This window comes from Lichenostomus cassidix, unplaced genomic scaffold (assembly GCF_008360975.1).
Source record: "Lichenostomus cassidix isolate B80296 unplaced genomic scaffold, HeHo_3.0 HiC_scaffold_119, whole genome shotgun sequence".
In the NCBI taxonomy this organism is placed as follows: domain Eukaryota; kingdom Metazoa; phylum Chordata; class Aves; order Passeriformes; family Meliphagidae; genus Lichenostomus; species Lichenostomus cassidix.
The window spans coordinates 2,748-10,490 of record NW_028147523.1 but is presented as its reverse complement, the minus strand read 5'-3'; the positions used below and the strand labels follow the sequence as shown (position 1 = coordinate 10,490).

Genomic DNA, 7,743 nt, shown 5'->3' with positions numbered 1-7,743 from the left:
TAGACTTCTCAAACCCAGTCCAGAAGCTGCCAATGCTGACAAGGTTGAACGTGGGGTGACACTGAACACATGATGTGGGCACTAAGGAAGGAGTCCTGCCAGCTCCTGGCACAGGGATGTGCTCCTCCCTCCACAGCCCTGAGCACAACAGCCTCATCCAGGCTGCAGCTTTGCCAGGACTGGATGGGAACACACACATCTCTTCCCACAGAGACGTCCAAGAGGAACATGACAAAGCTCTGGAACATGGAGAGCAAGACTGGCCAGTTTGCTCAGCTGAGGATTTCCCAGATAGAAACTCGACTGGAGGCTACAGAGAGGACCAGAAAGCTGCAGCTGCAGCACATCCCCTCACACGGCTCTGGCAGTGCCTACACACACAGCAGGGCTCACACAGCAGCAGCAGCTGCAGCCCAGCCCTTGCTCTGCCTTGGCCTTCCAGCCAAAAGGAGGCAGAGCCCACAGCTGGTGCTCTAACAGAGGCTCCTCTCACATGCCCCTCCCTGGGTGGGACACTTTGCCTTCAGGGGCAATTCTCCAAACACTCTTCTCCTATTTCACATCAAGCTAAACTTGTTAGAACCTACAAAGCATCACCAGGAATGATGCCCCTGCACTAGGGATTCTTCCCAGGAAAAGGAGAAAGGAGCACCTAAACTTGGCCAACACCTCTCATCCTCACTAAGGATGAGCCCCCTTTTCCTTCCCTCCTCCTTTGCAAATCTTGCTTTACCAAGCAAATCCTTCCCTGTCCATTCACAGCTCAATTCAAGAAGCCTTTCCTTCTCAGCCATGCAACAACTTTCAAAAGCTCTCAGTCCAGCCCTTTTCATCCCTTTCCAATGCAGTTACCTGAGCAAAGGGAGACCTTTCAGGTGGGGAGCGGGAAATCATCTCCTCCAGCGTCTCAAGCACCAGGTCCAGAGTCAGTGGTGGCAATTCCTCTTCCCCAGGCTCATTCCATGGCCAGCTGGAGGCTGTCCATGCTGCACAACCAGCACTGCCAGTCGGAGCATCGAGGGCTGAACTGCCCACTGTGGCTGCAAGAATCCAAACACTTGGGTCAGGCTCCAGAACAGAGCTTGGCACACAGAGCTCTACTGCTGCCTTGGATCAAACACCACAGGAAGCACACAGCAAACTCAATGCCAGAAATGTATTCCAACTTCCCAGGGGATTGGAAGACTGATTTCTTCCTCATAAAAAGTATTTATTCTCATTGATGGGTATGTCTGGTAAAGTATGGACTGTAAAACTGATCTACACACACACACACTAATACTTTGTAATCCCAGCCTTTTCCATCTCCCCATCAGCTTGAGGATTTGGCTGCTTTGGAGTTTTGCTGAACAAAGAAAGTGGATCCCCCTTGGAAGAGCCCAGATCTGCAGACATGCAGGCTAAAATCAAGTGGGATTGTATTGCAGAAAAGCAACCTTGTGGCTGAGGCTGTATTCTGCAGCTGCAACTGTTCTGGGGACACACAGAGCTCATTGAAATGCAATAAACTTCTTTGCAGGAGAGAACACCTTGACACTCTGCAATATCCTATCAGCGTCCGAGTCTGGCTTCACTCAAGAAAACAGGGGAGCTCACCAGACACTGAGCAGTTGTGGGCAAATGTTTTTCACCTCAGTCTTTCATCCATACAGAAAAACTGCCTGGAAAACCCCCAGAAAATCCTCCAAATCTGGAGGAAGGACAGGAAAACCAGACAGAGATTGGTTTTGTTCTCAAGGTCCCCCTTCCTGGTCGACTTGACAATTTCCATCTGATTCTCACTTGACATCTACCCATGAAAGAGCATTGCTGAAAAATACTTCAAATGGTCTGTTGGCAGGAGCTGTTGGAAAAGCAAGGCTGGAAGTTCTTTCCCTACCTGATGGGCTGTAGGCTGGCAAGTGCTGCTCTGAAGATGTGCAGCTGCTGCCCTCTGGAAGGGCATACATAGCCCCATACAAGGCCAGATGTGGCCTTGTCTGGATTATTCTGAATGTGGAAAGGTAAATACCTGTTTCAGCAGTGAGTAGATACATAGATCATAATGGTATTAATGTTTGGTTAATGAGCAGATATATATATATATATATATAATTCTGTAAACTCACCCATGCCAGTTCTCAGAAGCATTTTCTTCCTCTAGAGAAAGAAATATTGCAGGCTCTGAACTGTTGTGTCCCTGTGGAAAATAGTGAGTGATCTTTGGGGTTTTTTTCCTTCTGGTTTTCTTTCAAGGTGTCAAGGTTTGAGATTTTGGTAAGATCATTGGTTTCCTAAATTGTATTATTCTGCCTAGCTTATAGGTACCTTTCTTAACTTGCATTTTAGCTATTTTCATAGTTTTTGCAAGCATTTACCCCATAATTGCATTTTAGCTGTTATAGTTTTGCAATTATGCCTTTTTTTGTGTGTGTATGTCAATCTGTTCTAGGTTTGTATGTTCGTTATTTTCTGCATCTAATAAATGGTATTTTAAATCATATTAGACTAATCGGCCAAATATCAAAGAACCTTGTGAACAGGACCAAGTCTTGGGGTGCTACTACCCTGATCTGCTGCCAGAAGCCTGGCAGTCCATGATTTCCCATGATTTGGCCAATCCAGGATTTCCCATGATTACTGATGATATGACCAATCCACAATTTTCCATGATTTGGCCAATCCATGATTTCCCATGATTTCCCACAATTTGACCAATCTGTAATTTCCCATGATTTGTTCAATCCATGATTTGCCATTATTTTTTCAATCCCATGATTTCCCACGATTTGGGATTCAGTTGTATTTAACTGTATACATTTAACTTGTGTTAGTTTAAATTTAAGTGGCATTAAATATTGTTTAATTGCATTAACTTTACATTGTATGAATTTAAATAAACCAGATTGCATTCATTTGTCTTTACTTGTATTAGTTTTAAATGGTGTGATTTTAAACTTGTATTGTGTTAAACTGAATTTTATTGTATGAATTCGAGTTGCATTAGCTTAAATGGTATTGTCAAAAAATTAGTTACAATTAGTTTAAGTTATTAGTTAAAATTAGTTCAAATTATTGTCAAAAAATTAGTTCCATTAGTTTAAATGGAACAGTCAAAAATTCGCGGGAGAAACAAGAAAATTTCAAAGGAAACCAAATTTCCAGGAGAAAAAAAACGAATTTCCAGGAGAAAAAAACAAATTTGCAAGAGAAAAACCCAAATTTCCACAAGAAAAAATCCAAATTCCCTCGGGAATGCCGCCGTGCATCCTCTGGAGTTTCGTGTCCATCCCTTGGGTTTATCGAAATCAGCCGAAATCGGCTTTTTCCGGGCGTTTCCAGGTGTATTCCAGATGTTTTCCAGATGTTTTCCCTTCCCGATCACCCCGCTGACAGAGCCCGCCACACCGCCGTAAAGCGCGGCGCCGCCGCGTCGCAACCCCTCCCGCCACACCGCCGTAAAGCACAGCGGCGGCGCCATTCCCGGCATTCCCCGCGCCGCCCTCAGCCGCCGCCGCTCCGGTGAGTCCCGGGATTGGGAGGGGCGGGGGGATCGCAGCGGGACCGGGATGGGCCGGGAGAGCCCCGGGAGAGCCCCGGGAGCAGAGCCCCGGGAGGGGCCGGGATCGCCCTGAGCCGCCGTGCCGCCCGCAGGTCCCGGATCGCCCCGCGCCCGGCAGAGGAAATGGTGAGGGAATGGCTGCTCCCCCCCATCGGCGGGAATGGAACAGGCCGGGCCTGGGACATGCCCCCCACCTCCCAGCGCATCCCAGTGCATCCCAGTGACCTCCCAGTGCATCCCAGTGACCTCCCAGTGCATCCCAGTGACCTCCCAGTGCTCCCAGTGCATCCCAGTGACCTCCCAGTGCTCCCAGTGCATCCCAGTGACCTCCCAGTGCTCCCAGTGCATCCCAGTGACCTCCCAGTGCATCCCAGTGAGCTCCCAGTGCATCCCAGTTACCTCCCAGTGCATCCCAGTGAGCTCCCAGTGCATCCCAGTGACCTCCCAGTGACCTCCCAGTGCATCCCAGTGAGCTCCCAGTGCATCCCAGTGAGCTCCCAGTGCATCCCAGTGACCTCCCAGTGACCTCCCAGTGACCTCCCAGTGCATCCCAGTGACCTCCCAGTGCATCCCAGTGACCTCCCAGTGCATCCCAGTGACCTCCTAGTGCTCCCAGTGCATCCCAGTTACCTCCCAGTGCATCCCAGTGCATCCCAGTTACCTCCCAGTGCTCCCAGTGACCTCCCAGTGCATCCCAGTGCATCCCAGTGCATCCCAGTGCATCCCAGTGAGCTCCCAGTGCATCCCAGTGCATCCCAGTGCATCCCAGTGCATCCCAGTGAGCTCCCAGTGACCTCCCAGTGCATCCCAGTGAGCTCCCAGTGCATCCCAGTGAGCTCCCAGTGCATCCCAGTGAGCTCCCAGTGCATCCCAGTGAGCTCCCAGTGCATCCCAGTTACCTCCCAGTGCATCCCAGTTACCTCCCAGTGCATCCCAGTGAGCTCCCAGTGACCTCCCAGTGCATCCCAGTGAGCTCCCAGTGACCTCCCAGTGCATCCCAGTGACCTCCCAGTGCATCCCAGTTACCTCCCAGTGCATCCCAGTGACCTCCCAGTGCATCCAAGTGCATCCCAGTGACATCCCAGTGCTCCCAGTAACTTCCCAGTCCCTCCTAGTGTATCCCAGCCCCCTCCCAGTACATCCCAGTCCACTCCCAGTAGCTCCCAGTGCCCACCAGTAACTGCCCAGTCCCTCCCAGTCCATCCCAGTAACCTCCCAGTCCTTCCCAGTGTCCTCCAGTGCACACCAGTAACTTCCCAGTCCCTCCCAGTTTATCCCAATCCCCTCCCAGTCCCTCCCAGTTCCCACAAACCATTTCCCAGTACATCCCAGTTGCCACCAGCCCCTCCCAGTGACCCCCCGTGGCTCCCAGTCCCTCCCAGTAACTTCCCAGTCCCTCCCAGTGCCCTCAAACCCCTTCCCAGTCACATCCCAGTTGCCACCAGTGCCCTCCCAGTAACCTCCCAGTCTGCTCCCAGTGCCCACCGGTAACTGCCCAGTGACTTCCCAGTCCCTCCAAGTTCCCTCCCAGTCCATCCCAGTACATCCCAGTTCATCCCAATGCCTCCCAGTACCCACCAGTACCTCCCAGTTCCCTTCCAGTCCATCCCAGTTCCCTTCCAGTCCATCCCAGTCCCTCCCAGTTCCTTCCCAGTCCCTCTCAATCTCCTCCCAGTACATCCCAGTTCATTCCAATGCCTCCCAGTGCCCACCAGTAACTGCCCAGTAACTTCCCAGTCACTCCTAGTTTATCCCAATCCCCTCCCAGTCACATCCCAGTTCCCTCCCAGTACATCCCAGTCCACTCACAGTAGCTCCCAGTGCCCACCAGTAACTGCCCAGTAACTTCCCAGTTCTTTCCCAGTCTCTCCCAGTTTATCCCAGTTTGTCCCAATCCCCTCCCAGTCCCTCACAGTCTCTCCCAGTTTATCCCAGTCCTTCTCAGTGCCCACCAGTAACTGCCCAGTAACTTCCCAGTGCTCCCAGTTTATCCTAACCCCCTCCCACTGGTTCCCAGTTCCCTCCCAGTTCCTCCCAGTCCCCACAAATCCCTTCCCAGTTCACCCCAGTGCTCCCAGTCCATCCCAGTTCCCTCCCAGTGGTTCCCAATGAACCCCCAGTGCCCACCAGTAACTTCCCAGTCCATCCCAGTCCCTCCCAGTGCCCTCAAACCCCTTCCCAGTCCATCCCAGTCCCTCCCAGTGCCCTCAAACCCCTTCCCAGTCCATCCCAGTTGCCACCAGTGCCTTCCCAGTAACCTCCCAGTATATCCCAGTGTCATCCCAGTCCCCTCCCAGTCCCTTCCAGTGCCCACAAACCATTTCCCAGTACATCCCAGTTCCCACCAGTCCCTCCCAGTGTCTCCAAGTAACATCCCAGTGCTCCCAGTATCCCCCAGCGCCCTCCCAGTTCCTCCCAGTGCCCACCAGTAACTGCCCAGGAACTTCCCAGTCCATCCCAGTTTATCCCAATGCCATCCTAGTTCTCCCCCAGTGCCAACCAGTAATTTCCCAATCCCTCCCAGTGCCAGCCAGTAACTACTTAGTAATTTCCCAGTCCATCCCAGTACATCCGAGTCCATTCCCAGTATCCTCCCAGTGCCAACCAGTAACTTCCCAGTCCATCCCAGTAATCTCCCAGTCCACTTCCAGTGCTCCCAGTGCACACCAGTAACTGCCCAGTAAGATACAAGTTCCATCCCAGTCTCTCCCAGTCCTTCCTAGTATCCTCCCAGTCTGTCCCAGTTCCCTCCCAGTTTGTTCCAATCCCCTCCCAGTCCCTCCCAGTGCCCACCAGTAACTGCCCAGCAACTTTCCAGTGCTCCCAGTTGATCCCAATCCCCTCCCAGTCCCTCCCAGTTTTCCCCAATCCCCTCCCAGTGCTCCCAGTCCATCCCAGTTCCTCTCCCAGCACAGCCAGCTCAAGCTCAGCCCCCCTGATGCTGCGTGGTGCTGACAGCGGGAGGAGAAACTGAGGCACTACTGGGAGGCCATGGGCGCCTTACTGGGGGTACTGGGATATACTGGGACATACTGGGAGGGACTGGGACAAACTGGGAGGAACTGGGAGGGAGTTAATGGGGCTTAAAGGGAGGAAAAGAAAAATGGGGATTTGGGGTTACTGGTTTATACTAGGAGGGAACTGGTTTGGTACTGGGAGGGACTGGGAGTTACTGGTTTGAACTGGGAGGGTCACTGGGCTGTGGCTAGCACAGTTTTTCCCATGGGAAGTTTTCTTGTGTTTTTGTAAATAAAGATAAAGTTTGGATGTTTTGGAACAGTGTCCCAGAACTTGGACAGTGCAGGCCTGGCCAATCAGGCCTGGGAGAAGGCTTCTGACTGACCAATCTGGGTGACTTTTGAGAACTCTATAAATGTGATGAAATCAAAACAATAAAGGTCATTCCTTCTTGCCACTGAGAACCGATGCATTCATTACTCTGCTAGCTGCTCAACAGCGACATCGGGCCATACTGGGAGTTACTGGGATGGACTGGGAAGTCCCTGGGAGGCTTACTGGTTTATACGGGGAGGGAACTGGGATTTGCTGTGGCTATAGTGGTTCATACTGGTCCCTGATTTAAACTGGGATTTACTGGTTTATACTGGGTAGACCTGATGCCCTAAATTCCCCATTCACAGTAACTTCCCAGTCCCTCCCAGTAACTTCCCAGTCCCTCCCAGTGCTCTCAAACCCCTTCCCAGTACATCCCAGTTGCGACCAGTGCCCTCCCAGTCACATCCCAGTGCTCCCAGTAACCTCCCAGTCTGCTCCCAGTGCCCACCAGTAACTGCCCAGTAACTTCCCAGTTCCCTTCCAGTCCATCCCAGTTCCTCCCAGTTTATCCCAGTCCCTCTCAATCTCCTCCCAGTACATCCCAGTTCATCCCAATGCCTCCCAGTGCCAACCAGTAACTGCCCAGTAACTTCCCAGTACTCCCAGTTTATCCCAGTCCCCTCCCAGTCACATCCCAGTTCCCTCCCAGTCCACTAACAGTAGCTCCCAGTGCCGACCAGTAACTGCCCAGTAAGTTCCCAGTTCTTTCCCAGTTTATCTCAGATTGTCCCAATCCCCTCCCAGTCCCTCACAATCTCTCCCAGTTTATCCCAGTCCTTCTCAGTACCCACCAGTAACTGCCCAGTAACTTCCCAGTGCTCCCAGTTCATCCTAACCCCCTCCCAGTTTATCCCAGTTCCCTCCCA

General features: G+C 52.0%; 1 long non-coding RNA gene across 1 annotated transcript; it reads left to right on the top strand.

Moving 5' to 3' along the window:
- Positions 1–3,464: 3,464 nt before the first annotated feature.
- On the top strand, positions 3,465–7,514 carry LOC146422219 (uncharacterized). The gene is made up of 3 exons (XR_014848220.1): positions 3,465–4,902; positions 4,987–5,111; positions 7,308–7,514. It is a non-coding gene; the product is annotated as an uncharacterized LOC146422219 (long non-coding RNA).
- Positions 7,515–7,743: the final 229 nt, after the last annotated feature.